Source organism: Schistocerca piceifrons, chromosome X, assembly GCF_021461385.2.
Source record: "Schistocerca piceifrons isolate TAMUIC-IGC-003096 chromosome X, iqSchPice1.1, whole genome shotgun sequence".
NCBI lineage: Eukaryota > Metazoa > Arthropoda > Insecta > Orthoptera > Acrididae > Schistocerca > Schistocerca piceifrons.
In genome coordinates this window covers 782,914,795-782,937,593 of record NC_060149.1, presented here as the reverse complement: position 1 = coordinate 782,937,593, position 22,799 = coordinate 782,914,795, and the positions used below count along the sequence as shown (strand labels likewise).

Genomic DNA, 22,799 nt, shown 5'->3' with positions numbered 1-22,799 from the left:
CGTCATGACGACAAATGCAGAATGTAATTTTCTGATATCCTTCAGGTAACTATTGACAATGATAACACTTCCACAAAACTCATCGTGTTCAGTGATTGAGCGACTTTCCAGATAAGTGGGAAAATTAACTACTACAGCGTTCGAATTTGCTGTCTCCAAAACCCAGAAGCACGCACTGAACATGTATGAGATTCACTCAGTGTCAATGTGTTTTGTGTAATATCCCACTCATCTGTTTACGCCCCATTCTTCTTTGATGAACCACGGGTAACGGTCGCAGGTTCGAATCTTGGCTCGGGCATGGATGTGTGTGATGTCTTTAGGTTAGTTAGGTTTAAGTAGTTCTAAGTCTGGACCTCAGATGTTAAGTCCCATAGTGCCTAGAGCCATTTGAACGGGTAACGGTCATAAGTATCTTGCTATGTTACAGAACTGTTTTTTTCCGAGGCAGTAAGAGGACAACTTTATTTTTCAACAAGACCGAGCACCGCCCTCCCTCCCCCCCTCCCCCCAACCTTGGGCAGCCGACGACTTAGCATTTCTCAGCCGGCCTCCAAGGACACCGGATTCGACGCCCTGTAACTTCTTCCCGTGGGTTTCATTAAGGACAACGTTTATGCGCCAACGCTTCACAGAACCTAGAAGAGTTAAAGAGCCGGATCCGTACTGTCATAACATCACAGACGATGGACATTCTTATCCGAGTATAGGAGGTTCAAATGGCTCTGAGCACAATGGGACTTAACAGCTGTGGTCATCAGTCCCCTAGAACTTAGAACTACTTAAACCTAACTAACCTAAGGACATCACACACATCCATGCCCGAGGCAGGATTCGAACCTGCGACCGTAGCAGTCGCGCGGTTCCGGACTGCGCGCCTAGAACCGCGAGACCACCGCGGTCGGCGAGTATAGGAGGAATTCAAGTATCGATGTGATATTGTTCGTGTCACTCTTGGAGAACATAACGAATATTTGTAATCTAAATGCCGGCCGGTGTGGCCGTGCGGTTCTAAACGCGTCAGTTTGGAACCGCGTGACCGCTACGGTCGCAGGTTCGAATCCTGCCTTGGGCATGGATGTGTGTGATGTCCTTAGGTTAGTTAGGTTTAGGTAGTTCTAAGTTATAGGGGATTGATGACCTCAGTAGTTAAGTCCCATATTGCTCAGAGCCATTTTTTTTTGTAATCTAAATTTGAGAGATTAGTAAATGTGTCTCCCAAGTTTCATAGTTGTATGTCTTATATGCGTTCGAAATCCGTATATTCTTTTTGAAACATGCTATCGAACATAATTAAATAATAGTTCGTTTGCGACCATCATTCGCACATAATTTTAATTTGGACATAAGTATATCCCTTTGTGATTTGTCCGTGTCGGTTATTAACTACAGTTAATAAAAATTAACACACAGTGTCTTTACTGAAGACTATCAGTTTTAGAGGTTTAATCCTTCTGACATTTTAAGTTAATGTCTGCATCAAACGGCCCATTTTAAAAGGCAGGACCAATCCTCCGAAACCGGTAGCACGTAACAAATAGCATTTTGACTGTCGTGGAATTTAAATTACTCTCATTTTGTCGTCATATTCGTGAAGAATGACAACTTTCTGCTGAGCATCGTGGTTTAATAGCGCCACTAACAGTTTTCATGGGTTCTCTCCAACAGAATAATACTCGCCCACTTACCGCTGTCGTAACCGAACATGCCCTATAGTGTGTCGATATGTTGGCTTGACCTGCTCGATCGCCATACTTGTATGCAATAGGGCACATTTGGACATCATTGGGCGACAAGTCCGGCATCATTCAAAGACATCATTAACCGGCCCTGTATTGACCGACCAGCTGGAACAGTTATGCAACTCATCCTACAAACGGACATCCTTCACCCGTACCAGACTACACTTTTGCATGCTTGTATGCAACACTCTGGCGGTTACTCCGATTATTAATGTACCAGCATTTCGCATTTGCAAAGAGTTATCTCTCGCATACATTGGCCTGTGGTCTTCCAATATTAATCACTTAAATGTGTTACCTAGGCAAATGCATTCCCGAGATTTCACTACTTTACATTAATTACACTACTGGCGATTAAAATTGCTACACCACGAAGATGACGTGCTACAGACGCGATATTTAACCGACAGGAAGAAGATGCTGTCATATGCAAATGATTAGCTTTTCAGAGCATTCATACAAGGTCGGCGCCGGTGGCGACACCTACAACGTGCTGACATGACGAAAGTTTCCAACCGATTTCTCATACACAAACAGCAGTTCACCGGCGTTGCCTGGTAAAACGTTGTTGTGATGCCTCGTGAAAGGAGGAGAAATGCGTACCATCACGTTTCCGACTTTGATAAAGGTCGGATTGCAGCCTGTCGCGATTGCGGTTTATCGTATCGTCGAGGTCCAATGACTGTTAGCAGAATATGGAATCGGTGGGTTCAGGACGGTAATACGGAACGCTGTGCTGGATCCCAACGGGCTCGTATCACTATCAGTCGAGATGACAGGCATCTTATCCGCATGGCTGTACGGGTCGTGCAGCCACGTTTCGATCCCTGTGTCAACAGATGGGGACGTTTGCAAGACAACAAGCATCTGCACGAACAGTCTGACGACGTTTGCGGCAGCATGGACTATCAGTCGGAGACCATGGCTGCGGTTACCCTTGACGCTGCATCACAGACAGGAGCCCCTGCGATGGTGTACTCAGCGACGAACCTGGGTGCACGAATGGCAAATCGTCATTTTTTCGGATGAATCCAGGTTCTGTTTACAGCATCATGATAGTCGCATACGTGTTTGGCGACATCACGGTGAACGCACATTGGAAGCGTGTATTCGTCATCGCCATACTGGCGTATCACCTGGCGTGATGGTATGGGGTGCTATTGGTTACACGTCTCGGTCACCTCTTGTTCGCATTGACGGCACTTTGAACAGTGGACGTTACATTTCACGTGTTACGACACGTGGCTCTATCCTTCATTCGATCCCTGCGAAACCCTACATTTCAGCAGGATAATGCACGACCGCAAGTTGCAGGTCCTGTACTGGCCTTTCTGGTTACAGAAAATGTTGGACTGCTGCCCTGGCTAGCGCATTCTTCAGATCTCTCAACAACTGAAAACGTCTGGTCAATGGTGGCCGAGCAATTGGCTCGTCAGAATACGCCAGTCACTACTCTTGAACTGTGGTATCGTGTTGAAGCTGCATGGGCAGCTGTACCTGTACACGCCATCCAAGCTCTGTTTGACTCAATGCCCAGGCGTATCACGGCCGTTATTACGGCAGAGGTGGTTGTTCTGGATACTGATTTCTCAGGATCTATGGACCCAAACTGCGTGAAAATGTAATCACTTGTCAGTTCTAGTATAATATATTTGTCCAATGAATACCCGTTTATCATTTGCATTTCTTCTTGGTGTAGCAATTTTAATGGCCAGTAGTGTATTATCCTGACAGGTGCAGCAGCTGGAGAGGTCTGTCTCATATCCCATATAGCAGTGATACTAACCATTTTTACATTCATTTTAAGCGACTTCAACTCCCAATCAAGGCTTCATTTACAAGAACAATAGAGAAGGCTCAAGGTCAGAGATAGTGTCTGGAAGAGAAGATGGACACAGAAGGGTAGGAAATGAAGGTAGAGAGGGGGCAGGAGGAGATGGACAGAGATAGAGGGAGGAAAAATGGAGAGTGAGATATGAGGGATGAGGAGAAGGAGGAGAAGGAGGAAGAGTGGGAGATAGAGAAGGAGAGGGGGTCAGTAGGAGATTAGAACTTATACGCTATTCCCGTACATCTTTAGCAATTGAAAATGTGGCTGGGTTCGGTAGTGCGTAGTAAAGTTAACGACTTGAAAACAAGATGTTAACGTTCAAATGAAACAACAAAGAATATTAATTAGGAATGAAATACTTAATAAACGACAAAATGGTATTAAACAGTCTGTAACAGCGATTATGAGAAAAAATTGTGGTCATATGTGGAACCAAAAGACGCCACTAGGTCTCTGAATGAGGGAAAGCTCGATAATTGGACTAAATCGTGATTGTGCCCTTTTATTTGTTTTTATATATGACCTGCACAATACAGCGCCAAGTGCCCTGAGCTGTGACGTAGCCAGCACGCGTTGGAGAACGAGGCCGGTAAGCTACGTAGCAAGGCGGTGGCCGTCTGGCATTTGAAGGCCGCCTGGCAACGCTCCACCAGGCCAGGTCAAAATACACTCCCGCTGCGCACGCCAAGGGGCTGGCGGTCAACTGCCACTGTGAATGGCTCACTGACGTCAATGATCGAGTGCCTGTGGAGAGTGAAGAGTTCTAAAATCCTCAAACAGGGGACTGTGGCGTCGTATGACAACATAGGACGCCACGGTCATTCCCGATATCGTAATGGATTTTGTGCTTTTGTGTCTCCTTAATCAGTATGTTAGTGTTTGCTTTATTTTCGTGACACATTACAAACGTTGCACGAATACTCAATATTTTCTCTTGTAGTGTTCTCTCCTAAATATCTGCAAGTGGAAAGGTATTTGGATTTTACAATACCTGGCCAATACTGTATGTAAATGAGAACATAAGCAGATGAAAAATGTTTTTCAATGATAATTGCTTCCGCAGTAAAAAAAAGTCCTGCCTATCGATTGAGAAAAACAATAGTCGATATTATTTGTCACTTGCAAAGAAGAAATCTTACAAAGGATAAAGTAAAAAAGGCGCTACTTACTGCTTTCTAAATATTGTTTGATATGTTTGTATGCGTATATTTTCTCAACTAAATTTTGATGTTTCGAATTGTTTGGACGACACCTTTCCCCGGTCTTTCATTCCTCAGCAGTGTGGAGAGTTTGCCATACGACCTTTTTCGAGAATATCTACTGTAAATTGGGCATTAATTACTAATAAACTCTGTTGTCATTGCTAGTTCCTTTATTTCAATACTACATTTCGACTTTTTGTAAGAAGACTGGCCCTGATATAACCATTTCCACGGTTCAGGTGCAAAACTGCACACCAGACAGCTCTAACAACAGACGCATTTGGGTGTCGACTTGCAAACAAAAACAAACTCGTCACAAGCGATATTTAGTAAAGTAAGAACACGCCAGGGGCGCTGCAGTAGACTTACTTGTCACAAGTAGTCAATTAAGACACGATAGTCGCTCCAATAAACGACGCTTAAAGGGCTCCTCGTGTTTGCTTCTCTCTCATCATGATGCTGTAAACAGAACCTGGATCCATCCGAAAAAATGACGTTTCGCCATTCGTGCACCCAGGTTCGTCGCTGAGTACACCATCGCAGGCGCTCCTGTCTGTGATGGAGCATCAAGGGTTACCGCAGCCGATGTCTCCGAGCTGGCCGGCCGATGTGGCCGAGCGGTTCTAGGCGCTTCAGTCTGGAACTGTGCGACCGCTACGGTCACTGGTTCGAATCCTGCCTTGGGCATGGATGTGTGTGATGTCCTTAGGTTAGTTAGGTTTAAGTAGTTCTAAGTTCTAGGGGACTGATGACCTCAGCAGTTAAGTCCCATAGTGCTCACAGCCACTTGAACCACTTGAATCTCCGAGCTGATAGTCCATGCTGCTGCAAACGTCGTCGAACTGTTCGTGCAGATGGTTGTTGTCTCGCAAACGTCCCCATCTGTGACTCACGGATCGAGACGTGGCTGCACGAGCCGTTACAGCTATGCGGATAAGATGCCTGTCATCTCGACTGCTAGTGATACGAGGCCGTTGGGATCCAGCACGGCGTTCCGTATTACCCTCCTGAACCCACCGATTCCATATTCTGCTACCAGTCATTGGATCTCGACCGACGCGAGCAGCAATGTCGCGATACGATAAACCGCAATCGCGGTAGGCTACAATCCGACCTTTATCAAAGTCGGAAACGTGATGATGCGCGTTTCTCCTCCTTACACGAGGCATCACAACAATGTTTCACCAGGCAACGCCGGTCAACTGCTGTTTGTGTGTGAGAATTCGGTTCGAAACTTTCGTCATGTCAGCAGGTTGTAGGTGTCGCCACCGGCGCCAACCTTGTGTGAATGCTCTGAAAATCTAATCATTGCATTTCACAGCGTCTTCTTCCTGTCGGTTAAATTTCGCGTCTGTAGCACGTCATCTTCGTGTTTGTAGCAATTTTAATGGCCAGTAGTGTAGATTTAATGAAAATATTTTACACAGTTTTAATCTGCGTAAGGGTAAGATTAGAACATTTCAGATTCTCTAGTAGTATTGCAATCTTAAGTCAATGAGCAAGAAAATCTGTTTTCCTATTTTCTGTTAACAATTTGCCGTCCGCATGTCTCGTACAAATTTATTCGCTTGGCGCCGGCAGCGTTAAGTAGGATTACTTGGCTTGTCACCGGCCGCTTGTGACCTTTCCGTTGATGACAAGCGTCAAAGACATTAAATTTTGCTCGCTTTAATTTGCCGGAAATCCTGTATTTTGCAGTACCGTTCCACAAACTCGAATTTTCTTTTCAAGTAACTTCTCTGCAAGTTCTACACTGTTATAATAATTATCCATGCAGACGTGATGCCGCTTTCCATCAGAAGGTGTCAATAGTTCCGTCACTGTTTTTGCTAAAGGTTGTCCAGCGTCGGAATATATCTTGAACGAGGAAATGTATCCCGTACTCGAATCGTACAGCATCCAAATGAGTACGCCGTATTTCGCAATTTTCGACGGATTGTGAACTTTAAAATTTTACCGTCCACGCCACGGTATCATTCCTACATTAATTGAGATGTTTTGACTTAGATTAAACGTTTCTTTAAACTTTTTGGAAAAATAATAAATTACGAATTGCATTTTGACAAGCCGGTCGGCAATATCCAGTTTATTGTTGCTGTCGGAAAAACGATAATATTTGTCCGAATCGGTTGCAGGACATCGTTTTGCGAAATATCGGTCTGTCTGTGAACGGACTCGTTGACCAATAATCAGTGATCCCATTTTCTAAGATCGAGTCTCGTAACGTCCACAAATTTCACATTTTTAAATCCAGTTACCTTGTATTGTAATTTTGACTGTAGTACTTTTTGGTTTCGTTGCCAATATATGCAAACAGATCGTGTATCTTTGGGAAATGTGTTTGGACCCGGGCATCCTTCAAATTTATTATTGGTCCAAAAATGGTTCAAATAGCTTTGAGCACTATGGGCCTTAACTTCTGAGGTCATCAGTCCCCTAGAACTTAGAACTACTTAAACCTAACTAACCTAAAGACATCACGCACATCTATGCCCGAGGTAGGATTCGAACCTGAGACCGTAACGGTCGCGCGGTTCCAGACTGTAACGCCTAGAACCGCTCGGCCACCCCGGCCGGCTATTATTGGTCCTCACGAAATCGAAGTCTGACCTCTGTGCACTGTCTTTTTCGTCTGATTCAGCCGAATCAGTTGGCAATCGTAGCGTTCGCCGAATTCTTCTTGGACGTATTTCACTACCGTCTGCCATGATGAAAGGGCAAAAGTACTTATAAAAACAAAACACTTGTTCACGTGTATAACTTATTGTTACCTAAACAAAACACCAGCGGAATGCAAAAGACACTAACGTCCTGTCGCCGGCCACTGCACGATAGCATGCTCACGATACCACTGTGGTGTCGCCGGCCACTGCGCGATAGCATGCTCACGATACCACTGTGGTGTCGCCGGCCACTGCGCGATAGCATCCTCACGATACCACTGTGGTGTCGCCGGCCACTTCGCGATACCATGCTCACGATACCACTGTGGTGTCGCCGGCCACTGCGCGATAGCATGCTCACGATACCACTGTGGTGTCGCCGGCCACTGCGCGATAGCATGCTCACGATACCACTGTGGTGTCGCCGGCCACTGCGCGATAGCATGTTCACGATACCACTGTGGTGTCGCCGGCCACTGCACGATAGCATGCTCACGATACCACTGTGGTGTCGCCGGCCACTTCGCGATAGCATGCTCACGATACCACTGTGGTGTCGCCGGCCACTGCCCGATACCATGCTCACTATACCACTGTGGTGTCGCCGGCCACTGCGCGATAGCATGCTCACGATACCAATGTGGTGTCGCCGGCCACTGCGCGATAGCATGCTCACGATACCACTGTGGTGTCGCCGGCCACTGCGCGATAGCATGCTCACGATACCACTGTGGTGCCGCCGGCCACTGCGCGATTGCATGCTCACGATACCACTGTGGTGTCGCCGGCCACTGCGCGATAGCATGCTCACGATACCACTGTGGTGTCGCCGGCCACTGCGCGATAGCATGCTCACGATACCACTGTGGTGTCGCCGGCCACTGCGCGATAGCATGCTCAGGATACCACTGTGGTGTCGCCGGCCACTGCGCGATAGCATGCTCACGATACCACTGTGGTGTCGCCGGCCACTGCGCGATAGCATGCTCACGATACCACTGTGGTGTCGCCGGCCACTGCGCGATAGCATGCTCACGATACCACTGTGGTGTCGCCGGCCACTGCGCGATAGCATGCTCACGATACCACTGTGGTGTCGCCGGCCACTGCGCGATAGCATGCTCAGGATACCACTGTGGTGTCGCCGGCCACTGTGCGATAGCATGCTCACGATACCACTGTGGTGTCGCCGGCCACTGCGCGATAGCATGCTCACGATACCACTGTGGTGTCGCCGGCCACTGCGCGATAGCATGCTCACGATACCACTGTGGTGTCGCCGGCCACTGCGCGATAGCATGCTCACGATACCACTGTGGTGTCGCCGGCCACTGCGCGATAGCATGCTCACGATACCACTGTGGTGTCGCCGGCCACTGCGCGATAGCATGCTCACGATACCACTGTGGTGTCGCCGGCCACTGCGCGATAGCATGCTCACGATACCACTGTGGTGTCGCCGGCCACTGCGCGATAGCATGCTCACGATACCACTGTGGTGTCGCCGGCCACTTCGCGATAGCATGCTCACGATACCACTGTGGTGTCGCCGGCCACTGCCCGATACCATGCTCACTATACCACTGTGGTGTCGCCGGCCACTGCGCGATAGCATGCTCACGATACCAATGTGGTGTCGCCGGCCACTGCGCGATAGCATGCTCACGATACCACTGTGGTGTCGCCGGCCACTGCGCGATAGCATGCTCACGATACCACTGTGGTGCCGCCGGCCACTGCGCGATTGCATGCTCACGATACCACTGTGGTGTCGCCGGCCACTGCGCGATAGCATGCTCACGATACCACTGTGGTGTCGCCGGCCACTGCGCGATAGCATGCTCACGATACCACTGTGGTGTCGCCGGCCACTGCGCGATAGCATGCTCAGGATACCACTGTGGTGTCGCCGGCCACTGCGCGATAGCATGCTCACGATACCACTGTGGTGTCGCCGGCCACTGCGCGATAGCATGCTCACGATACCACTGTGGTGTCGCCGGCCACTGCGCGATAGCATGCTCACGATACCACTGTGGTGTCGCCGGCCACTGCGCGATAGCATGCTCACGATACCACTGTGGTGTCGCCGGCCACTGCGCGATAGCATGCTCAGGATACCACTGTGGTGTCGCCGGCCACTGTGCGATAGCATGCTCACGATACCACTGTGGTGTCGCCGGCCACTGCGCGATAGCATGCTCACGATACCACTGTGGTGTCGCCGGCCACTGCGCGATAGCATGCTCACGATACCACTGTGGTGTCGCCGGCCACTGCGCGATAGCATGCTCACGATACCACTGTGGTGTCGCCGGCCACTGCGCGATAGCATGCTCACGATACCACTGTGGTGTCGCCGGCCACTGCGCGATAGCATGCTCACGATACCACTGTGGTGTCGCCGGCCACTGCGCGATAGCATGCTCACGATACCACTGTGGTGTCGCCGGCCACTGCGCGATAGCATGCTCACGATACCACTGTGGTGTCGCCGGCCACTGCGCGATAGCATGCTCACGATACCACTGTGGTGTCGCCGGCCACTGCGCGATAGCATGCTCACGATACCACTGTGGTGTCGACGGCCACTGCGCGATAGCATGCTCACGATACCACTGTGGTGTCGCCGGCCACTGCGCGATAGCATGCTCACGATACCACTGTGGTGTCGCCGGCCACTGCGCGATAGCATGCTCACGATACCACTGTGGTGTCGCCGGCCACTGCCCGATAGCATGCTCACGACACAACTGTGGTGTCGCCGGCCACTTCGCGATACCATGCTCACGATACCACTGTGGTGTCGCCGGCCACTGCGCGATAGCATGCTCACGATACCACTGTGGTGTCGCCGGCCACTGCACGATAGCATGCTCACGATACCACTGTGGTGTCGCCGGCCACTGCACGATACCACACTTACGGCACCACTGTGGTGTCGCTGGATGGCATAGTGGTAAGACCACCTGCAAGCAAGAAAACTAAACACCACATTGCTGTGTATACAATTTTTGTTTAAAATTATATTTAAAGAGGAAGAATATATTTTAGAGAAACCATTTGTCTAATGGTATCGTACCAACTGTTATCGTAGTTAACCTGTCTGTGAAAAAGTTAACGAAACTGCGTATTTTCACAGGACAGCACAATCTTTTCTTTCTCACAGTCAGTTTAAACAGAAAATCTGTATATCGTTGTTTAAAAAATATGTAGTTTATGTCAGTATGAATTCTTATTTGAGCATTGAGTAAAATTTTGAAGTAAATTGGTCAATCTCTTTTCAAGGTTTCTACTAACAATGTATCCCTTATATAACAATGTATCCCTTATATACATACAGGGCATGTCCATCCAAATGTTTATTACAGTATTGCGTAAAAATTTGAAGTTAATTGATCGTGAACCTTACAAGATTTTTGCTAACAACGTTTTCCAAAAATATGTAGCTTATGTTCTACTGAACGATCATTTGACTATCGTGTATAAACTTAAATTAAATCGGCCAATAGTTGCTGATAAAATTTCCCGTTTTTATACTACATATATATTTAGAAAAATATAGCCCATTTCAGTCTCATTTATTAGAGTATGGTGAAACATTTGAATTAATCGGTCAAAAACTTTCTGAGATCTTTGCTAACAATGTCTACCTTTTATATACGAGGGCTGTCCAGAAAGTAAGTTACGATTGATCGCGAAATGAAAATCACAGTGAAAATCAGAAATGTTTCATTTGTAACAGTTAGCTACACCTTTCAGTTACTTCTCTACATAGTCGCCGTTCTGACCCAGACATTCGTCGTAGCGTTGTACCAACTTTCCAATACCCACATCATAGAAGGCAGCCGCCAGTGCTTTCCGCCAATTCTCTACGCTGGCCTAAAGCTCGTTGTCTGTGCCAAAATGTTGTCTTCATAGCCAGCAATTCGTTTGAGCACAGATGAAACTCAGTGGGAGACAATTACAGGCTGTATTGTGGGTAACCAAACATTTCCAATTGAAACGATGCAGGAACATCTTCATTGCCCCTGCAGAATGAGACTGAGAATTGTCTTCAAGTAGAAACCGCACGACAGTTATGTAATGTTGGTTGCATAGCTTCAGGAGAAAATTCTCACCAGGCCCTCGTACTTGGCGGGAGACACTATTTTCTATAACATCTTTACGCGCTCACTAAGAGCTCAGGAATGAAAAGAGCGACATAATTCTATCTAGAGTCATACTAGAGACACTGCTCAAAACATATTTGCGAAGCTTTATCGTATTTTCATAGTCGTCTCCATTTCGCGACCGATCGTAACTTACTTTCTGGACAGCCCTCGTATTACATGTGCAAATTTATACATTATATTTATTAAAAACATGTAGCCTATTTCTGTCCAAATGTTTAAATGAATATGTTTAAAAATTAGAAGTAAATTGGTCAAGATTTTTTTCGAGGTTTTTGGAAACAGCATTTTCCCTTAATAGATTATATATTTATCTTTATATTTTATAAATATTAGAAAATTTATAGCCTATGTCTTTCTGAATGTTTATTAATGTATCATGTAAAAATCTGAAGTAAATGAGTTAAGAATTTTTCGGATTTTTGGCAATAACACTAAGCACCATTTTGTCTTTATATATATATATATATATATATATATATATATATATATAAAGATAAATGTTGGTATATACAGGGTGGTCAGGGTGGTCCATTGATAGTGACTAGGCCAAATATCTCACGAAATAAGCATCAAACGAAAAAATTACAAAGAACGAAACTTGTCTAGCTTGAAGAGGGAAACCAGATGGCACTATGGTGGCCCGCTAGATGGCACTGCCATAGGTCAACGGATATCAACTGCGTTTTTTTAAATAGGAGCCCCCATTTTTATTACATATTCGTGTAGTACGTAAAGAAATATGAATGTTTTAGTTGGACCACTTTTTTCGCTTTGTGATAGATGGTGCTGTAATAGTCATGTAATAGCCGCGTGGTTCCGGACTGAAGCGCCTAGAACCGTTCGGTCACCACGGCCGGCTTTCTGCCATTGTTGCAGCAGTAACCGATCTAACAACTGCACCAGACACTCGTCTTTATAGGTGTTGCCGACCGCAGCGCAGTGTTCTGCCTGTTTACATATCTCTGTATTTGAATACGCATGCCTCTATACCAGTTTCTTTGGCGCTTCAGCGTATTTCGAGGTCAGCTGGTACTGCGTGGCTTAATACGCAACATTTATATACAGAGTAGTCGAGCTGCCCTAATTAAACCTTCCGCTGTAGCAACTCTGAACTAGTATTACAAAAATGGTGGGTACTTTCAATCAATGAATTGGGTGTTTCAGCAGGCCGAGAGAATGTAAGCCGTTGTCAAATCGTCAGCAACAGCTAGCATTTGAGCGCAAGTTTCCACACTTGTTTACCGTAATGAGCTTGTGACTGTGAACTGAGACCAAAGAAGCTACTGTTCCATTACAAAAAGGAGTCGCTCTTCATCTACGTCTAAATCTATACATATACTCTGCATATAACAGTCAAGTGCGTGACAGTGGCTACTTTTCAATTTGCCATATATTATTAAAATTTAGTCCCGTTCAACTCACGAATGCGTAGAGGGAAGAATGACTTCTTGTATGCTTGTGCGAGTTATTATTCGGGCATTTAGTTCTGGAAGAAATATACACTACTAGCCATTAAAATTGCTACACCACGACGATGATGTGCTACAGACGCGAAATTTAACCGACAGGAAGAAGATGCTGTGAAATGCAAATCATTAGCTTTTCAGAGCATTCACACAAGGTTGGCGTCGGTGGCGACACGTACAACGTGCTGACATGAGGAAAGTTTCCAACCGATTTCTCATACACAAACAGAAGTTGACCAGCGATGCATGGTGAACCGTTGTTGTGATGCCTCGTGAAAGGAGGAGAAATGCGTACCATCACGTTTCCGACTTTGATAAAGGTCGGATTCTGGCTTATCGCGATTGCGGTTTATCGTATCGCGACACTGCTGCTCGCGTTGGTCGAGATGCAATGACTGTTAGCAGAATATGGAATCGGTGGGTTCAGGAGGGTAATACGGAACGCCGTGCTGGATCCCAATGACCTCGTATCACTACCAGTCGAGATGACGGGCATCTTATCTGCATGGATGTAACGGATCGTGCAGCCACGTCTCGATCCCTGAGTCAGCAGATGGGGACGTTTGCAAGACAACAACCATCTGCACGAACAGTTCGACGACGTTTGCAGCAGCATGGATTGTCAGCTCGGAGACCATGGCTGCGGTTACCCTTGGCGCTGCATCACAGACAGGAGCGCCTGTGATGGTGTACTCAACGACGAACCTGGGTGCACGAATGGCAAAACGCCATTTTTTCGGATGAATCCAGGTTCTGTTTACAGCATCGTGATGGTCGCATCCGTGTTTAGCGACATCGCGGTGAACGCACGTTGGAAGTGTGAATTCGTCATCGCCATACTGGCGTATCACCTGGTGTGATGGCATGGGGTGGGTGCCATTGGTTACACGTCTCGGTCACCTCTTCTTCGCATCGACGGCACTTTCAATAGCGGACGTTACATTTCAGATGTATTACGACCCGTGGCTCTACCCTTCATTCGATCCCTGCAAAACCCTACATTTCAGCAGGATAATGTACGACCGCATGTTGCAGGTCCTGTACGGGTCTTTGTGGATACAGAAAATGTTCGACTGCTGCCTTGGCCGGCACATTCTCCAGATCTCTCACTAATTGAAAACGTCTGGTCAATGGTGGCCGAGCAACTGGGACGTCGCAATACACCAGTCACTACTCTTGATGAACTGTGGTATCGTGTTGAAGCTGCATGGGCGGCTGTACCTGTACACGCCATCGAAGCTCTGTTTGACTCAATGCCCAGGCCGTTATTACGGCCAGAGGTGGTTGTTCTGGGTACTTATTTCTCAGAATCTATTTACCCAAATTGCGTGAAAATGTAATCACATGTCAGTTCTAGTATAATATATTTGTCCAATGAATACCCGTTTATCATCTGCATTTCTTCTTGGTGTAGCAATTTCCATGACTAGTAGTGTACGTACAGGGCTAAAAATGGTAGTTCCTTAGCTGAAGTTTTCTCTGCCAGTTAGGATTTTTGAACGCTTTCTCGCCAGCTAAACGTACGCATTCTGACTGCTTTTTTACAAAAGACGTAAAAACATCGCGTTCATTTCTTCGCCATGCGATCCCCATGCAGTATACTTAAACCTACATCCATACTCCTATTTGGCACAACTTGAGAAATATTCTAGATTGGATCGCATGAGTGATTTGTAAGTAATCTCCATTTTAGATTGATTTCATTTTCCTTGTACTCTATAATGAACCGTTGTTTGGCACATGCTTTACCTACCATTGAGCCTAAGCGACCATTCCGTTTAACATCCCTACAAAATGTTACACCAAGGTATTCGCTTGAGCTGACCGATTACAATTGTAAACCGTTGATACTGTAGTCATAGAATGCTACAGCTTTATGTTTTGTGAAGTGCACATTTTTACATTGTAGAAAGTTTATAGCAAGCTGCCAGTCTTTCTACCTCTCTGAAATACTTTGTATTAACAAGACTGACTGCATATCTGTGCAGCTTTTTTCGACAGTACTTCTTACAGATAACTGCATCATCTACGGAAAGTCTGAGGTTGCTGTTAATATAGTCTGTACGGTCATTAACACCGCCCCAAGACGCTTCCCTTGGGCAACCTGAAAATAATTCATTTTTCGATTACTCTCCTTCCAAGAAAATGTGTGTCCTCCGTACCAAGAAATCCACAATCCAGTCACAAATTTCGCTTGACACCCCATACGATCGAATTTCGATAATACACAATGATGTGGTACTGAGTCAAATGCGCCTACCTGACTACCTTAATCCATGGCTTTCGCGACGTCATGGGAGAACAGTGCGAGTTGGATATCCCACGTTCAATGTTTTCGAAGTACATGATGTTTGTCATATAAGGTCTCATTGTATTCGAGATACCTCATTACGCTCGAACTAAGAATATTTTGAAGATTCTACAACAAACAGATGTGAAGGATACTGAACATGAGATTTGTGTATTACTTCTGCTACCATATGTATAGACGCGTGTCACCTGCTTTCTTTCAATTACTGGGCACTGTGTTTTGCTCGAGGCCCTATGTTAAATTATAGTTGAAAGAGGGGCTACGTCTCCCGCAAATTCGGTATATAGTCTGATAGCGATTCCATCGGGCTGTGGAGCTTTGTTCAAATTCAGCAATGTCAGATGTTTCTCAACAACACTGATACTAATATCTACATCACTACTGTTTGCAATGGGACGAGGAATAAATTGGAACAATAGCTCTGCATTTTACTTTGTAACGGAACGTTTAAAAACGAAGTTAGATATATCTGCTTTTGCTTTGCTACCCTCAACTTCACTCTCATACACGTCCATGAGCGTCTGTACACAAACTGTGATGCTACTAACAGCCTTTAGATATGAGGAGAATTTGTTTGGGTTTTTTGGTAGATACTTCGATAATATTATGTTACGATTGTCGCTGAAGGCTTTGTTCATTGGCCTACTGACAGCCAAAAGCGTTTCATTCAGCATCTGCCTATAGCCCCTTTCTTTGTTTTACACCTCTTATGCAATATCCTCTGTTTCTTTAGAGTGACTGTATAACACGGAGGGTCCCTCCCATCGTGTAACTGGACCCGAGAGTGCAGCCGATCTGATACAGAACGTACACAGGGTAAAAGCGAACTCCATCCGTAAAATGTCGGAGGTTGTTGCGAAATATCTTTTAGTATTTTGGTTTAAGGGGCCAGTGGTCTCTAGTGGCTCGTTACAGAGTAATCATGTGATTATGATTTATTCGGCTTGTTTACCCAAATACCTTTTTCTCTGGGAAAATACCTGCACAGCAGTGAGGAAGCCTATAATATGCACTCACCAAAACATACAGCACAAACCTTATAGTAATGCGATGTGACTGCCGTCACAGCGGAGTCAGTTCACCATTGCGACGTTGTGCCACTCTTCCAATGCAATCAGTGAATGTCGGGTCTCTTGGTACAGAGCACGCCTGAACACCAAAAGGCCGCGGGATCGAATCCCGATCGGACCACAGAAGATTTAAGTCTGCCCTTAACCTAGCCTTCATCTGTCAATGATGTGAAGATTCCCCAAGAACGACACATGGTACGGGTTCCACGTTAAACTGCAGGTCCCTTTTCCCCGGCAGGAATACTGAGGAATACGAGGTGTGATTGGAAAGTTTTAAGAATGGGCTTGTAATTGTTCAATGGTGGTACTTACATGCTACTGTGATACATCTCCTTCAAAATAGTCCCCTTTTGACTGATCACACCGACTTCAACGGTATTTCCACTTTTGGAAATATTCCTGGAATTTTTTTTTTCCTGAAGTGTGTTAAGGATGCTCTACGTATTTGCCTGGATGCCTTCAATCGAGTAAAATCGCTTCCCTTTCAGTGAAAATTCCAGTTTAGGAAGCAGGTAGAACTCCGCAGGGGCCAAACCAGGGTAATAAGGCGGTTGTGGAAGCGCAGGAATTTTGAAATTGGTCAAAAATTCAACGATGGAGAAGGCACAATGGTGTAGCACCCAACTCCTGTCTTTCCAAAATGCAGGCCTTTTCTTCCGCACCTTTTCGTGTAAACACTCAATGACACATTTTCAGTATTTCTGGTTAATTGTCCGTCCTCCAGGAGGAAATTCATGATGCACAATACCGGTAGAATCGAAAGAAATCACCAACATTGTCTTCACCTTCGACCGACTTTGCCGTGCTTCTTTTGGTCTTGGTGAACCTGGAGTTCTCCACTGCGAATACTGCACTTTGGTTTCAGGATCATATCCATATATCCATGATTCGTCACCTGTAATTACCCTGTTTAACAAATCTGGGCCATTTTTAGTCCGATTAATCATTTCTTGGCACACATCAAGTCAGTATTGTCTCTGGTCACTTGACAACACTTTTGGAATCAATTTTGTGGACACTCGACGCATGTTCAGATCTTCAGTTAAAATTTACTGAACTGCATAGAAACATAAATTAAGTTCATCAGCCATCTCCATAATAGTAAGTCTACAATCAGATCGCAATAAGTCGCGAACTTTCATAACATTTTCATTCGTTTTTGAAGAGGAAGGTGTGGCCGTGCGGTTCTAGGTGCTTCAGTCTGGAACCGCGCGACCGCTACGGTCGCAGGTTCGAATCCTGCCTCGGGCATGGCTGTGTGTGATGTCCTTAGGTTAGTTAGGTTTAAGTAGTTCTAAGTTCTAGGGGACTGATGACCTCAGAAGTTAAGTCCCATAGTGCTCAGAGACATTTGGAAAAGTGGGAAGCAAGAAGGTGCTTAAAACATCAGTGTAGGCCTGTGCTGTGATAGTGCCACGCAAAACAACAAGGGATGCAAGGCTCCTGCATGAAAAACACGACCACACCATAACAGTGACGCCTCCGAAATTTACTGTTGGCACTTCACATGCTGGCAGATGACGGTCACTGGGCATTCACCATACCAACACCCTGCCATCAGATTGCCACATTGTGTACCGTGAATCGTCACTCCACGCAACGTTTTTCCACTGTTTGATCATCCAATGATTACGCTCCTTACACCAAGCGAGGCGTCGTTTGGTATTTACTGGCGTGATGCATAGCTTATGAGCAGCCGCTTGACATAAAATCCAAGTTTTCTCGCCTCCCGTCTAACTGTCATAGCACTTGCAGTGGATCCTGATGCAGTTTGGAATTCCTGCGTGATGATATGGATAGATGTCTGCCTATTACACATTCTTCAACTGTCGGCGGTCTCCGTCAGTCACCAGACGAGGTCGGCCTGTGCGCTTTTGTGCTGTACGTGTCCCTTCACGTTCCCACTTCACTATCACATCGGAAACAATGAACCTAGGGATGTTTAGGAGTGTAGAAATCTCGCGTACAGACGTGTGACACAAGTGACACCCAATCATCTGACCACGTTCGGAGTCCGTGAATTCCGCGTAGCGCCCTATTCTGTCCACTCACGATGTCTAATGACTACTGAGGTCGCTGATATGGAGTACCTGGCAGTAGGTGGCAAATGCACCTAATAGCGAAAACGTATGCTTTTGAGGGTATACGGATACTTTTGATCATATAGTGTAGCTAGCCACACGGTGCATGTGAAGACTACAGACGCAGAACACTGTGAAAGGGTCATAGCCTCAACGGAAAGACGATTTAAATTCAACCATTGTGAGTGGAATGTGGAGGAAATAACATCTGAAATGGCGGCATTCGGGATCAAACACGTGAGGATCTTGGAACTACTTCCTTTCGAAGTGACTCCAGAGCAAATCAATTTAATTCTAAATGCTTATAGAGGAACACAGCGGAAAAATGAGCGATTTTTCAAACCGTCCCCGTCCTAAACGCTGTCGGACAAGTTAAGATTGACCTCCAGCGACATGTCTCCTCATATATTGACATCTACGGATACAGAGCGATCGCAGTGTACGATGGGCAGCCCCGAACGTGTTCAAGGATGTGGGAAGGAAGGATATGTACGATATGAATGTGTGCGCACGAGGGTGACCCAATTACCGGCGGGAGAAGCAGTTGGCCTCTCGCAAATGTCGACACTACCAGTGACGTAACGTTGTAGCAGTTAGGGGACAGCACTAGATCCTTCACAGACCTAGGAGGAGGCTCTAAAAAAAAAAAAAAAAAAAAAAAAAGTGCGCGTCATTTATGACGGCGGCCGAGTTTAGGTTCGTTCTGCGCATCTGACGTCACAAAACACAGTCAGCCAATGAACAGAGAACGACGTTGCCAGAGCTCGACTGCAGTGCAGAGCACGGACGAGTGTCTTCAGTTTTAGAAACGTTCAGTCGTAAATAAAGTAATTGAACAAAAGCAATGTCTTGATAGCAGACTTTCTTTGAAAGAAAGTTTGGAAAAAGCATTCTTTATACTAATTGCTTCATATTCTATTAATAAATTAAAGCAAACAAGCAGTAAGCCGCCTAATTCAGGCGATAGGAGGGAAAGGTGTTCGTATCATTCTCACTAACCGCTTTTTCGCAATAAAGAATAGCGGTATTTGTTTATTTCCTGTTTTACTTCGACGAAACGTAATTCACAGTCATACCAACAGTATTTGTCGGTATTTTGCGTGATAGTTTATAGTCTTTCGGGAGATGTAGTGTCTGACAAGCTGCGTTAGCGTAATGGTTAAAGTGTTTTAATGATAAACAAAAGATTCTAAGTTCAAACCTTGTTCGGTGCTTAATATTTTCTGTATTTAAAAACAATATCGAAGTGTCTTACTTCATGAATTTTATTCGTTTGAATGTAATTTTTTGAAATTTCTAGTGGCAACTAAAATTGACCACACGGAAAGTATACGCTTTTGACTGTTACCTCTGCAAACTCTTCAAAATTTCGTGCAATGGTTTACTACATCTAATGCTGCACAACAACTGCGTTGAACATCGAAACAAAATTAAGTAAGTTATGGGGGGAAGGTATCCGTCAAGAAGATGTGTAAAAACCAAATTTTGGGGGCAAATAGTTTTTGTGAAATCGAATGATAAAGTGTGTCAAAGCAGTCGAAACACCATGTGTCTGCACAGGCGAGCAGTGCAATGATGACAAAATCGCACACATCGCGGAATGCGGGGAGCACGTCTCTGTAGCAGCGAGAGGGTTAATGCGGCCGTGGTGGCTTTACTTCATAAACTGCGCGCTCACCCCTAAACATAAGTTTGCGAACTATACTATGGCGCTGCTTCTCTTGGCGCGTACAACTGGCAACGCAGCAATCTCCCGCGTCTGGGCGGGCATGCGCGAACCGCCAAGATAAAAGAATTGAACTATAGCAATAACAGCTATTGGGGAACGTGTCACGCCAATGCATAAGGATGAGAGATCGCTGTCGAACATGAAGGGCGACAGGAAGTGGAAGACCCGAAGCCGCTGGAACCGAAAACAGTCTCAGATGATGACACGGACAGACAGTGGCACCGACCACGAAAATACAAATAACAACAGACCCCTAAAAGCGGAGCAAAAAGCGATGGAAATGCATGAGAGACTGCAGAGGATCTCCCGCACCCTGAGAGGAACATCGGATGGCCACCAAAACGGAATCCATGTGATGCCTCATCCGGCGGCCATCACTGAGTCGACCGAGCCATCAGACAGAAGTGGACGAGACACAACCGACGACAATGAAAGGGTTAATCGCGCAGTGGCGCGACGGTGGGATGGCGTCGAGCTGCCACAGGACGACGGGCAGTTGGGCAGACGAAGTGGAACGTGATCCGTTGGGTGAAACCTTGAATGAAGAAACGGCGGTAGGTGTCGGGAGAGGGGAAGTGCACGGAGTCACAGGTGCACGGATGGGCAATGACCCGCCTGTGTGGGTCAAAACAAGCAGCGGGCTCAGCAAAGGGCGAGGACACTGAGCCTTCCCTCGAAGAATGATTCCAGCACAAGCATAGAAACGTGTTTACGCCGTCGCGTTAGGTGAAGTCCTACTGCAAGAGGTGTCTAGCATAGACCTTCGTAAGATTAGTGGATATACAGGGTGGTCCATTGATCCTCACCGGGCCAAACATCTCACGAAATAAGCGTCAAACGAAAAAACTACAATGAACGAAACTTGTCTAGCTTGAAGGGGGAAACCAGATGGCGCTATGGTTTGCCCCTCTAGATGGCACTGCCATAGGACAAACGAATATCAACTGCGTTTTCTTAAATAGGAACTCCCATTTTTTAATTACATATTCGTGTAGCACGTAAAGAAATACGAATGTTTTAGTTGGACCACTTTTTTCACTTTGTGATAGATGACGCTGTAATAGTCACAAACATATGGCTCATAATTTTAGACGAACAGTTGGTAACAGGTAGGTCTTTTAAATTAAAATACAGGACGTAGGTACGTTTGAACATTTTATTTTGGTTGTTCCAATGTGATACATGTACCTTTGTGAACTTATCATTTCTGAGAACGCATGCTGTTACAGCGTGATTACCTGTAAATACCACATTAATGCAATAAATGCTCAAAATTATGTTCGTCAACGTCAATGCATTTGGCAATACGTGTAACGACATTCCTCTCAACAGCGAGTAGTTCGCCTTCCGTAATGTTAGCACATGCATTGACAATTTGCTGACGCATGTTGTCAGGCTTGCCGTTGGATCACGATAGCAAATATCCTTCAACTTTCCCCACAGAAAGAAATCCGAGGACGTCAGATCCGGTGAACGTGCGGACCATGGTATGAGGCTTCGACGACCTATCCACCTGTCATGAAATATGCTATTCAATACCGCTTCAACCGCACGCGAAATATGTGACGAACATCCATCAAGTTTGAAGTACATCGCCATTCTGTCATGCAGTGAAATATCTTGTAGTAACATCGGTAGAACATTACGTAGGAAATCAGCATACATTGCACCATTTAGATTGCCATCGATAAAATGGGGGCCAATTATTCTTCCTCCCATAATGCCGCACCATACATTAACCCGCCAAGGTCGCTGATGTCCCACTTGTCACAGCCATCGTGGATTTTACGTTGCCAAATAGTGCACATTATGCCGGTTTACGTTACCCTATTGGTGAATGGCGCTTCGTCGCTAAGCAGAACGCGTGCAAAAAATCTGTCATCGTCCCGTAATTTCTCTTGTGCCCATTGGCAGAACTGTACACGACGTTCAAAGTCGTCGCCATGCAATTCCTGGTGCATAGAAATATGGTACGGGTGAAATCGATGTTGATGTAGCATCCTCAACACCGACGTTTTTGAGATTCCCGATTCTCGCGCAATTTGTCTGCTACTGATGTGCGGATTGGCCGCGACAGCAGCTAAAACACCTACTTGGGCATCAAAATTTGTTGCACGTCGTGGTTGACGTTTCACATGCGGCTGAACACTTCCTGTTTCCTTAAATAACGTAACTATCCGGCGGACGGTCCGACCACTTGGATGATATCGTCCAGGATACCGAGCAGCATACATAGCAAACGCTCGTTGGGCATTTTGATCATAATAGTCATACATCGACACGATATCGACCTTTTCCGCAATTGGTAAACGGTCCATTTTAACACGGGTAATGTATCACGAAGCAAATATCGTCCGCACTGGCGGAATGTTACGTGATACCACGTACTTGTACGTTTGTGACTATTACAGCGCCATCTATCACAAAGCGAAAAAAGTGGTCCAACTAAAACATACATACTTCCTTACGTACTACACAAATATGTAATAAAAAAATGGGGGTTCCTATTTTAAAAAACGCAGCTGATAT

General features: G+C 45.9%; 1 protein-coding gene across 2 annotated transcripts in view; it reads right to left on the bottom strand.

Moving 5' to 3' along the window:
- The window catches only part of LOC124721104 (serine-rich adhesin for platelets-like), a 481,067-nt gene that overhangs the window by 221,417 nt on the left and 236,851 nt on the right, over window positions 1-22,799 (bottom strand). The gene's annotated exons all lie outside the window — the stretch shown is intronic.